At 41.4% G+C, this 12,789-nt stretch overlaps 1 protein-coding gene across 3 annotated transcripts in view; it reads left to right on the top strand.

The window, feature by feature from the left end:
* Positions 1-473: 473 nt before the first annotated feature.
* The window catches only part of LOC128865802 (dnaJ homolog subfamily B member 6), a 36,313-nt gene continuing 23,997 nt past the window's right edge, over positions 474-12,789 (top strand). The window contains exon 1 of one of the 3 annotated variants that reach the window (XM_054106154.1): positions 474-722. The gene's annotated coding sequence lies outside the window, so the exon portion shown is untranslated. Of the gene's footprint in view, positions 723-834; positions 854-12,789 lie in introns of those variants that run through there. The other 2 variants (XM_054106156.1, XM_054106155.1) reach the window with 2 other exon arrangements.

The following is a 12,789-nucleotide window of genomic DNA, read 5'->3' as shown; positions in this document are numbered from 1 at the left end:
TCCATAAGCTCGGTCAGCCACCTAATATAATAAAAGGTGAAAGCATCAATTATATGCTTATATACCTATGTAAATGAAATCCAAAACTAAATAAGGAAAAATAGCAAAAAATAGTAAAATCAAATAGAGTAACAAGAGAGCAATCAGCAAAAAGCTGGCACGAAAAAGAAAAACATTTGTTTTATAAGTATACATATAAACGTCAAACAGTTTGTTTACTAAATTCTAAAATTCGTATCTATAAAATAATTGTTTGGTACGAAAACATCTTTTGAAAGTTTTCAGCGAAAAGCTCGAAATCATACATCCCTTTGTCAACCGACACGCACACATATATGCTGCTGGACATGCATGCATGAGCGTGGAGCGCAGCTGTTAAAAATAAACGTGAATACACTGACTAACATTGCAGGGTTGCTTAAGTTGTGCTGTGGTATCAACACGTGCGCCCTCCTGGGTTTGTGTGGAACGTATTTCAGTAAATTTTAATGCACTCTTTGGAAAACGGCAAACCTAGCGAATGAAATCGGAGGAATGAGGGGTATTCGCTCGCGTAAATGAAAATTGTGAATATTTGTATAATTCGGAAAATCAAAAAATCGAAAAATTATAGACATCGGGGTATTAAATCATTTATAGTGTGTTTCGTTTAATAAATCTTTGTGCTACTACTACATACGCGCTACAACACAATATTGCCGAAGGCTGAAAGTAGAAAAAAAGTAAGCAAAGACACCTACTTACGTATCGCATAATATTTAACATATCGATGTGTATGCATAAATATAAAAATACATATGTATATTGAAACATAAGGAATTAAAACATGAAATAAGTGTGCGATTTTACAAAGGTTTGACGCTATATAGTTTAAATGATATATATAATGTAAATATTAGTGATTTGGGAACTGTTTCAAAGCTGATTCATTTGACTTGAAAGAAAACAAGGGGTAACGAAGTCATGAAATCGATCAATAGTAACAGGAAAACAAAGAATCTGTCGCTTGCGTCAAGAGATTCTACTTGATTTGCTTTCGCACATCTGGATATGGAGTTTCAAAGTGTTTAGACTTAATAAATAAGTCTAGAAAGGCAAATTTCTGCTTCGATTTCATATTGCCGAATTTCGCCGTATTTTTACTTTTGAATGTTTAAACAATACATATGTACAAAATTGCATTTCAAAGGCGTAAAACAAACTTTAATATTTCTTTTTATATACTTCATTTAAGGAATATTTATTATATCTGCAGTTACAGCGGCGCAAACCATTACCAGTGGCGAGTGCTGCCTCCTGGTGGGCAATCGATGACTCAAATTCTCGTGTTAACGGTCGGTCAAATGAACATTATCATTTTGGGAGTTTCCGGATTGCTCAAATCGAAAAATTTTCTCGTTAGAAAACACAATGTTCGGAATTCGACACTTTCGGCCAAGCGAAACTACTCCTTCGCTCTCTCAAGACTGATTTGTTGCTACTTTGTGTGAGATCATGCGCCTTTCGGATCTTGTAAGGCTTGCCTTTCAGTATTAGCGGATGCTACAGTCAAATATTTTTACAGTTCTTTCGCCATTTGATAGGCACTTCGTGTGGGATTTCGCTCAAGTCGCTCCTTCTCTTTTTAAACCATTTCGCGTGACGTTGCAGTCTTTTGATGACCACCTCCATAACGTTTCGGGATGCTACCTATATCATTGTCACGAGCAATGGTGCGATAAACAAAAACATTTTTTTACTTTGACGGTGCCCGAGCTCACGAACAATCGCTGGCTGTGATTTTCCAGCCAAATATAATGCAATAACACGATTACGTATGAAAACCATTACTGATTTTCTTTTTTCGCATTTACTCTCGGAAAAACGCTTCCGCACGCTTGTAAACAATACTCTGAACTGTCATTTGGCCAAATAACAGATAGATGATGCAGTCTGAAGTTGGTTACACTTCGAGTGCCGGACCCTACATAAAAAGTATTGCTTCGGCCAACTTCATTACTTTTTGCACAGGCGTGGCACGGTGCACTAGACAGGGTTAGTTTACTGGGACGGTAGCCCTTGGTCGAGAGTCATTAAAAAAGTAAAGTAAAACCGGCTGTCATGGGAATGTTGCATAGGTGGTCTCGGCTTCATAATCGTCACACTGTACATAAAAATAATTCACGAGTGACCAGTTTCGTAAAGCTTTTGTCTTATTTGTGACTTCCGTTGTTATTTCTGGATCCAACTATAGAGTGTGGGCTCTCGATTCTTAATTGAGAGTAACAAGGATATCTCTTTGCAGTCCTGAGTACGATGTTTAGAAAAGTCTGTCTACTTACACTGCATTCTTTGTTCCCCCAACCACCAATTGGTCGCTGTCTGATGTAAACAACAACCAAGCTTTTCTTGTTGTGTTATTTAGATATTGTGATGCAATGTGTATAGACTTAAGAAGGTTTTGTTAAGCATATTGATATTTCATATTTTCTAGACTATAGTTGCTTTTTTAATGAAATTTGATTGGTGCTCTCATCGAGTTTATCTTACGATAGGTTTACATCTGTGGGGCATTGCCTGAATTGCATGTACGCACTGTACAACGCGTTGATACAACAATCGCAGCGTGTGTGCTGGGCGTAGGGATTGTTGATACAAAAAGGCAGCGTGTATACGTTGCTTTAGTATTTTTGTTCCTCGCGTTAATAAATATTTGCATGTACATACACTTAAAATTGGCCTATAATAATAAATAAAAATATTCTTGGAAAAATCCAAACATCTTTATTGATCAGTGCGAAGCCAGAAGACTGCAACGTCGTTAAAAATGGAAGTAAAATCAGATAATTAATGCATTTATTTGTCCAATGCAGTACCGCTTGCAACACAAAGCCGTTGGCTCTAACGATTATTTACTCGATCCCACGATAGTCGGTTCTATGTCACCGGAACGACCTGGATTTATATCCGGCCAAGGACTGTTACTTCAACAACAACAACGATTCTTTATTGAAACGGAGCGGAAGGCGACTCAAGTTCGCGAACAACCTAATTTATTTTGATACGTAGGAAGGGGTGCCCTAGCTCCCTCTAGTACGCTGAACCCAACGGTTTATGGCCACATTTTGCTCTTGCCATTATGCGTCTTTTCGGCATCTACCTCACATATCCCGCCCGTGCCTCTGCTAAGCGTCACAATCGAACCCATTACGGCTCCTTGGAGCGCACCAGAGCGACACTCCTCCTCCTATACGCGAGCTCTATTTTCGAGACGGTGCTTTCTGTTTTGTAATCGGCATAGCGCGTTTGCTACAAGCCAATATTCCTCATTGAAGCTTTTTTGTGCTCCAACAATGGATAGAGTGTGTTGACCTACTAGTTACGCCTAAGTAGTAATAATTATATCAGATATTGGCTCGTTCAAAAGAATGCTATGTATTTGTCTATTTGTCGACATCTTGTAAAGTTGATGTAATCAATAGTGGGCCCATTTATACTTTTAAGAGTATATCGGTTTCCACCATTGTGAGAAGCCAGACATGTCTTTACCACAACAGACGGTTCTACGTTACAGGAAAGATTCGGATTTACATATATTAGATGAAAGACTGTCACCTTAGCAGTATTTCCCAAACATTTATGATTATATATCGCTACTCGGAGAGGAGGTGATTCGCAAGATTGCCTGATATCGTATTTACTAAGTATGATTTTATCTCCTCAAAAAAAAAAGTGGTGTGGTAGTCTTTGACAGGACATAAATTCGAGTCGTTCCGGTAACGTTCGAATATGTGTCAAAACGGTCATGTTAGCACAAGCAAATCATATCAATTAATTTACATAAAGGTTTTCAAAAATAAAAAGGGACTAGAAGGTAAACTTTTAATCTTCAGGTTAAAGCATAAACTTAGCATATCATAAAAGCAAATTTGGTCTAAAAAATTCGTAAACTAAAGTTTAAAGAGCTTTACTGTTATGTTGCACTTTTTCATTTTGAATTTATTTAATAGTCTGTTATGACGGGCTGATTAACGTACAAGCACTGTATTAGCAATTGTGTGTGTACAGAAAAATAAATTAGTGATCGCACAGTGATCACCGAGTTAGTGATGAATCAATACGCTAAACTGGTTTTCTCCGTTGAGCTATTTAATGTGCGTATCGTTTGTTTTCGCTGGTTGAGTTCTTTACCATTTGTTTGTGTAAACATTCCAATGAGCAGAAGCTCTCAAGAGAGGGTTAGTTGGTCAACAAGTTTGTCAGAAATTAAACATTTAGTTGGATACAGTGTATCAAATCAAACTGAATTACCATTGCAGTGTCCAAATCTGAATGAGTATTTACAAAAGAATATATGTACATATGTACCAACTAAAAGTTTCTGTTTCTGAAATTTTTATGAGCGATTACTCCAACGCCAAAAGCAATACATAAACGGACCGTCTGTCAAGTAATATGTAAAGGGTGATTTTTTAAGAGCTATAGGAAAGTTAAAAAAAAAAAACACGTAAAATTCAGAAAAATGCATGAAATTTGTATTTAAATCGATAATACAGTCCATATAATTTAATGTTTGAAGATTATTTCATGCAAATGTTGACCGCGATTGCGCTTCAAATGGTCCGTCCGCTTAACCCAATTTTGGCATATCCAATGTTTCTGCCGGTATCTCACATATAAATGCTTTAATGTTGTCTTTCAATGCGTTAATTGAAGCAGGCTTGTCTGAATAGACATGAGCTTTAACATAGCCCCACAAAAAATAATCTAAAGGCGTTATATCGCACGATCTGGGTGGCCAATTGACAGGTCCCGAACGTGAAATAAAATGTTCACCGAACTCGCCTCTCAACAAGTCCATTGTTACGCGTGCTGTGTGACATGTGGCACCGTCTTGCTGAAACCGCATGTCATGCAAGTCAAGCTCTTGCATTTTGGGCAAAAAAAAGTTGGATATCATTTCACGGTAGCACTAACCATTCACAGTTACGTTACGATTCGCAGCATCTTTGAAGAAGTACGGTCCAATGATACCTCCAGCCCATAAACCGCACCAAACTGTGACCTTTTCTAGACACATTGGTAGCTCTTGCAATTCTTCTGGCTGATCTTCACTCCAAAATCGACAATTCTGCTTATTTACGTACCCATTGATCCAAAAATGAGCTTCGTCGCTGAACACAATTTTTCGATAAAAGGTGGATCTTCGGCCAACTTTCCAAGAGCCCATTCACAAAAATTCTGCGTTGCGGTAGGTCGTTCGGCTTCAATTCTTGCAGCAGCTGTATTTTGAAAGGCTTCACACCTAAATCCTTTCGCAAAATTTTCCACGTTGTTGAGTAACAGAGGCCCAATTGCTGCGAACGGCGACGAATCGATAATTGATGGTCATCATTAACACTGGCCGATACAGCTGCGATATTTTCTTCAGTTCGCACTCTACGTAAGCGTGTTGGTGGTTTGTTGTCTAATAATGTAAATTTTGGTTCGATTAAACTGACCATAAAATGGAAGAAGCGCGCGATAAACTTTCTTAACAGAACACGTATTTTTATAATAAAATTCAATGATTTGCAAGCGTTGTTCGTTTGTAAGACGATTCATAGTTAAATTATAGACCAAACTGAAGATGTTTGACAGTGAAACAAAACACGAAACGTGCGTCAGCTGTTTAAACAACTTTAAAAAGATAATAGATAAAAAATCACCCGCTAGTAGTAAACTATGTGGGTGTTTACTAAAGGGGTTTTCAATAGGGACTTAAGAGTTTTGTATTTATGTACGGATTTTGATATTGCCCATATTACAACTACGAGAGTGATTACGGCGATCTTCGTAGATTACATGATCACCGGACTTCTCCATCTAATTCGAGCAAAATAGTATTTCAACGTGTATACGTTGCTTTAGTATTTTTGTTCCTCGCGTTAATAAATATTTGCATGTACATACACTTAAAATTGGCCTATAATAATAAATAAAAATATTCTTGGAAAAATCCAAACATCTTTATTGATCAGTGCGAAGCCAGAAGACTGCAACGTCGTTAAAAATGGAAGTAAAATCAGATAATTAATGCATTTATTTGTCCAATGCAGTACCGCTTGCAACACAAAGCCGTTGGCTCTAACGATTATTTACTCGATCCCACGATAGTCGGTTCTATGTCACCGGAACGACCTGGATTTATATCCGGCCAAGGACTGTTACTTCAACAACAACAACGATTCTTTATTGAAACGGAGCGGAAGGCGACTCAAGTTCGCGAACAACCTAATTTATTTTGATACGTAGGAAGGGGTGCCCTAGCTCCCTCTAGTACGCTGAACCCAACGGTTTATGGCCACATTTTGCTCTTGCCATTATGCGTCTTTTCGGCATCTACCTCACATATCCCGCCCGTGCCTCTGCTAAGCGTCACAATCGAACCCATTACGGCTCCTTGGAGCGCACCAGAGCGACACTCCTCCTCCTATACGCGAGCTCTATTTTCGAGACGGTGCTTTCTGTTTTGTAATCGGCATAGCGCGTTTGCTACAAGCCAATATTCCTCATTGAAGCTTTTTTGTGCTCCAACAATGGATAGAGTGTGTTGACCTACTAGTTACGCCTAAGTAGTAATAATTATATCAGATATTGGCTCGTTCAAAAGAATGCTATGTATTTGTCTATTTGTCGACATCTTGTAAAGTTGATGTAATCAATAGTGGGCCCATTTATACTTTTAAGAGTATATCGGTTTCCACCATTGTGAGAAGCCAGACATGTCTTTACCACAACAGACGGTTCTACGTTACAGGAAAGATTCGGATTTACATATATTAGATGAAAGACTGTCACCTTAGCAGTATTTCCCAAACATTTATGATTATATATCGCTACTCGGAGAGGAGGTGATTCGCAAGATTGCCTGATATCGTATTTACTAAGTATGATTTTATCTCCTCAAAAAAAAAAGTGGTGTGGTAGTCTTTGACAGGACATAAATTCGAGTCGTTCCGGTAACGTTCGAATATGTGTCAAAACGGTCATGTTAGCACAAGCAAATCATATCAATTAATTTACATAAAGGTTTTCAAAAATAAAAAGGGACTAGAAGGTAAACTTTTAATCTTCAGGTTAAAGCATAAACTTAGCATATCATAAAAGCAAATTTGGTCTAAAAAATTCGTAAACTAAAGTTTAAAGAGCTTTACTGTTATGTTGCACTTTTTCATTTTGAATTTATTTAATAGTCTGTTATGACGGGCTGATTAACGTACAAGCACTGTATTAGCAATTGTGTGTGTACAGAAAAATAAATTAGTGATCGCACAGTGATCACCGAGTTAGTGATGAATCAATACGCTAAACTGGTTTTCTCCGTTGAGCTATTTAATGTGCGTATCGTTTGTTTTCGCTGGTTGAGTTCTTTACCATTTGTTTGTGTAAACATTCCAATGAGCAGAAGCTCTCAAGAGAGGGTTAGTTGGTCAACAAGTTTGTCAGAAATTAAACATTTAGTTGGATACAGTGTATCAAATCAAACTGAATTACCATTGCAGTGTCCAAATCTGAATGAGTATTTACAAAAGAATATATGTACATATGTACCAACTAAAAGTTTCTGTTTCTGAAATTTTTATGAGCGATTACTCCAACGCCAAAAGCAATACATAAACGGACCGTCTGTCAAGTAATATGTAAAGGGTGATTTTTTAAGAGCTATAGGAAAGTTAAAAAAAAAAAACACGTAAAATTCAGAAAAATGCATGAAATTTGTATTTAAATCGATAATACAGTCCATATAATTTAATGTTTGAAGATTATTTCATGCAAATGTTGACCGCGATTGCGCTTCAAATGGTCCGTCCGCTTAACCCAATTTTGGCATATCCAATGTTTCTGCCGGTATCTCACATATAAATGCTTTAATGTTGTCTTTCAATGCGTTAATTGAAGCAGGCTTGTCTGAATAGACATGAGCTTTAACATAGCCCCACAAAAAATAATCTAAAGGCGTTATATCGCACGATCTGGGTGGCCAATTGACAGGTCCCGAACGTGAAATAAAATGTTCACCGAACTCGCCTCTCAACAAGTCCATTGTTACGCGTGCTGTGTGACATGTGGCACCGTCTTGCTGAAACCGCATGTCATGCAAGTCAAGCTCTTGCATTTTGGGCAAAAAAAAGTTGGATATCATTTCACGGTAGCACTAACCATTCACAGTTACGTTACGATTCGCAGCATCTTTGAAGAAGTACGGTCCAATGATACCTCCAGCCCATAAACCGCACCAAACTGTGACCTTTTCTAGACACATTGGTAGCTCTTGCAATTCTTCTGGCTGATCTTCACTCCAAAATCGACAATTCTGCTTATTTACGTACCCATTGATCCAAAAATGAGCTTCGTCGCTGAACACAATTTTTCGATAAAAGGTGGATCTTCGGCCAACTTTCCAAGAGCCCATTCACAAAAATTCTGCGTTGCGGTAGGTCGTTCGGCTTCAATTCTTGCAGCAGCTGTATTTTGAAAGGCTTCACACCTAAATCCTTTCGCAAAATTTTCCACGTTGTTGAGTAACAGAGGCCCAATTGCTGCGAACGGCGACGAATCGATAATTGATGGTCATCATTAACACTGGCCGATACAGCTGCGATATTTTCTTCAGTTCGCACTCTACGTAAGCGTGTTGGTGGTTTGTTGTCTAATAATGTAAATTTTGGTTCGATTAAACTGACCATAAAATGGAAGAAGCGCGCGATAAACTTTCTTAACAGAACACGTATTTTTATAATAAAATTCAATGATTTGCAAGCGTTGTTCGTTTGTAAGACGATTCATAGTTAAATTATAGACCAAACTGAAGATGTTTGACAGTGAAACAAAACACGAAACGTGCGTCAGCTGTTTAAACAACTTTAAAAAGGTAATAGATAAAAAATCACCCGCTAGTAGTAAACTATGTGGGTGTTTACTAAAGGGGTTTTCAATAGGGACTTAAGAGTTTTGTATTTATGTACGGATTTTGATATTGCCCATATTACAACTACGAGAGTGATTACGGCGATCTTCGTAGATTACATGATCACCGGACTTCTCCATCTAATTCGAGCAAAATAGTATTTCAACTCGGAACGCTAGTGAACTACATTGGTTGAAACGTGAAAATAATTTTCGTCGTCGAAAAGTAGTGTTCAATCACACCTCCGTTATGAAATCAGACCACCGGCATTGCCAGATTAAAAAATTGAACGTGATTTGTGTTAAAAAACAGTTAGGTCTTTTTTTAGTAAATACGTTATTTACAGGGTCCGGGACTCGAAGTATAACCAATTAAAAAGGTTTGGAGAACTACTTTTATTCAATTCAAAGTAAAAATGTGTGAAAATAATACAAAATTAAGAATCAATTTACTTTTGCTCGATATGACCACCTTTTGCCTTGACTATGGCCTTGAGACGGTTCAGAAACGAATCGCATGCTGCCCGAATAAGACTTGCAAGTATTTTGGCTCACTCGCGGACAATGGCTTTTTTCAGCGCCTCGAGACTGGTGAATATTTTAGTTCGGAGCCAAACTCCTTCGCTCTCTCAAGTCTGACTTGTTGCTGCTTTGTTGTAGGATCATGCTCCATTGATGTCCACCTCCATGACGTTTCGCGATGCTACCAGTATCATTGTAATGAGTAACGATGCGATAAACAAAAACTTTATTTATTGTTGTTGTTGTTGTTGTTGTAGCAGTATCTTCGCCCTGTCAGTGTAGTGTAAATTACCGGTCGTCTTCGTCTAGCTCATCTAACGGTAGGCCCAGGAAACTGGCAGTTTCGACGGGTTGGGTCCAGAGGGAGAGAGGTGTTAGATGAGTGGGTTTGATGGGGCATGTGAAGAGGTGGTTAGTGTCGTGCGGGGTACCTTCACATGCAGGACATATGTTTAGTATGTCGGGGTCGATTCTGGATAAGTAGGAGTTTAACCTGCTACAATATCCAGAACGTAGTTGTGCCAAGATTACGCGGGACTCTCGAGGAAGCTGGAGCTCTTCGTCTGCGATAGGTGGTGGTTGGACTCCGATAACGGCATTCGGGGGTCGGGAGCTTAGGAAGGTGGTAAGTGTCTCCCGATGAATGTCGTTAATAGCCTGTCTGTATACTGTCCGATCCTGGAGAGGTCTGTCCGTTTTGTCCTGGATCTCGTCCACGTAGTTGAGGAAGTGTCTCCTGATGTGCCTGGGAGGTGGCTCAGGCTCGAGCAGGTGTCTGCATGGGTGAGGCCTACGGTGACACCCAAGCAGAAACTGCTTGCCGAGCATTTTGTTATGCTCCTTAACCGGGAGCATGTGCGCCTCGTCATGTAAATGGTGGATAGGGGACATCAGGAGACATCCTGTCGCGGTCCTGATGGCAGTATTCTGGCAGGTCTGAAGCTTCGTCCACTGCGTATCACTGGTTCCAGGCGACCAGACAGGCGCGGCATAGTTCAGAACCGGTCGGCCTATTGCTTTGAAAGTCGACAGCAACATTTCTTTGTCTTTGCCCCAAGTGCTGCCGGCAAGCGACTTGAGGACCTTGTTGCGATTCTGTACTCTCGTTGCAATAGCGGTTGTGTGCGCCGAAAAGGAGAGCAAGCTGTCAAAGGTGACTCCCAAAATTCTGGGGTTGTTTATCGTCGGAATTGGGGTATCGTCGACGTGTACCTGAAGTGGCAGCTTGACCTCCTTTGTCCAGGTGGTAAATAGGGTCGCCGTGGATTTAGTGGGAGAAAGTTTTAAGTTTCTCGCAGTGAAGAAGCGAGAAAGGCTGGCGAGGTAGTCGTTTACTTTTGAGCATAGGCCATCAATGTCATTGCCCGACGCCATTATCGTGCAGTCGTCGGCATATGAGACCAGTGAGACTCCCTCTGGTGGCTGGGGGAGTTTCGAAATATAGAAATTAAAAAGCAAGGGTGAAAGGACACCACCCTGCGGTACTCCTTGCTTTATTTTTCTCTGTTTTGAGGTTTGGTCTCGAAATACTACCGACGAGTGACGACCACTCAGGTAGTTCGCGGTCCACCTCTTCAGCCCTGGCGGGAGTGTCGACTGTAAAATGTCATCTAGTAGCGTGGCGTGGCTGACTGTGTCGAAAGCCTTTTGCAGGTCCAACGCTACTAGGACAGTCCTCTCGCAGGGGCGGTTTTGGTTAAGGCCGCGGTTTACCTGGGTGTTTATGACGGTGAGTGCCGTGGTGGTACTGTGCACTCTACGGAAGCCATGCTGGTGTGGGGCTGGAGTCAGGTGTTGAGTGAGGAGTGGGAGTAGAAGGGCCTCAAGTGTCTTCACTACTGGGGAAAGGAGAGTTATCGGACGATAAGACTCCCCTTGGTTGGCGAGTTTCCCAGGCTTCAGCAGTGGGACCACTCTCCCTAATTTCCACTTATCAGGAATGATGAGAGTGGCCATAGACAGGTTGAAGACCTTTGTGAGATATTCTACTCCCAATGGACCCAGCTTTTTCAGCATCAGCATGTTTAGTCCGTCGGGGCCAATGGCTTTTGATGGTTTCATGTGTTTGATGGCCCCCTGAACCTCGTCGCTGGTGAAAGTAAGCGGTGCACTGTTGTAGGGCAGTTTGTGCAGCCGTCTGGTGGCACAACGTTTGGATCTGTCGACCGGAGGATGCAATATAAATTGCCGGCTAAAGTAGCTCGCGCATCTCTTCGGGTCCGACGAAGTACGACCGTTGAAGGTGATATCCACCTTGTCGTTGTGCTTCGTCGGGTTCGACAGGGACCTTACGGTGGACCAGAGCTTGCTCACACCAGAGGTGAAGTTACAGGACTTCAGATGCTCTACCCATTTGGTCCGCTTATGTTGGGTGACCAGTTGCCGGATCTCCAAATTGAGATCCTTTATACGAGGATCCCCGGGATCGGCCTGGCGTAGACGGTCACGCTCGTTTGCCATAACGGCTGCTTCGGCTGGGAAATTGGGACGTAATTCCCGGATCCGTCCAGCAGGTATGAAGCGAGCCGCGGCGGCTGTAATCGCCTTGTGGAGTGCGCGTTCGCCTGCGCGCACATTGGTGGGAGTGATAATGGGAGATGATAATGGGCAAGTGGTCTGATGCAAGCGATATCATAGGTCGCCAGGTTATGCTATTTATCAGTCCAGCGCTAGCAATTGTTATGTCAGGCGAGCTGCTACAATTGCCCACTACCCTAGTGGGGGCGTCGTCGTTTACAGTGCTGAACGTCGAATCGTCTATCTGCTCTGCCAATAGCTGTCCCCTACGATCGTTTGGCAGGCTTGAATGCCAAAGATCGTGATGCGCGTTAAAGTCACCTACTACCAATCGGTTTTCTCCCCTGATGAGCGCACCAATATCGGGGAGATATCCTGCCGGGCAGCAGGTGACAGGGGGTATATAAATATTGTAAATTTCAAGCTCGGCATCGCCTGACCGGACAGCTATACCTTGACGTTCTAAGGTGCTGTCCCTGCGGTCGATGCCTTCATCAATAAGACGATACTGCACTGAATGGTGTACTATGAACGCTAGGCCACCACCGTTGTCTCGCTCGCGGTCCTTTCGGTGCACGTTATAGCCGTCCCTGGTAATCAGGGGGGAGCTAGCGTGCAGTTTTGTCTCTTGGACCGCAGCTATCTTAATTCCGAGCCGACTCATGAAGTCGACTATCTCGTCAATCTTTCTCGTTAGTCCGTTGCAGTTCAGTTGCAAAAGCTTGAAGCTTCGCGGGAGGGTCGTCGTAATTCGGGGGGTGAGGGATGCGTGATGTTGTCTGCGTTGGTCCTGCTGTGCGTTCCGCGAAATGGGGAGTGGCC

The sequence above is a fragment of the Anastrepha ludens genome, chromosome 6 (assembly GCF_028408465.1).
Source record: "Anastrepha ludens isolate Willacy chromosome 6, idAnaLude1.1, whole genome shotgun sequence".
NCBI classification, from domain to species: Eukaryota; Metazoa; Arthropoda; class Insecta; order Diptera; family Tephritidae; genus Anastrepha; species Anastrepha ludens.
This window is presented reverse-complemented; position numbering and strand designations above follow the sequence as displayed.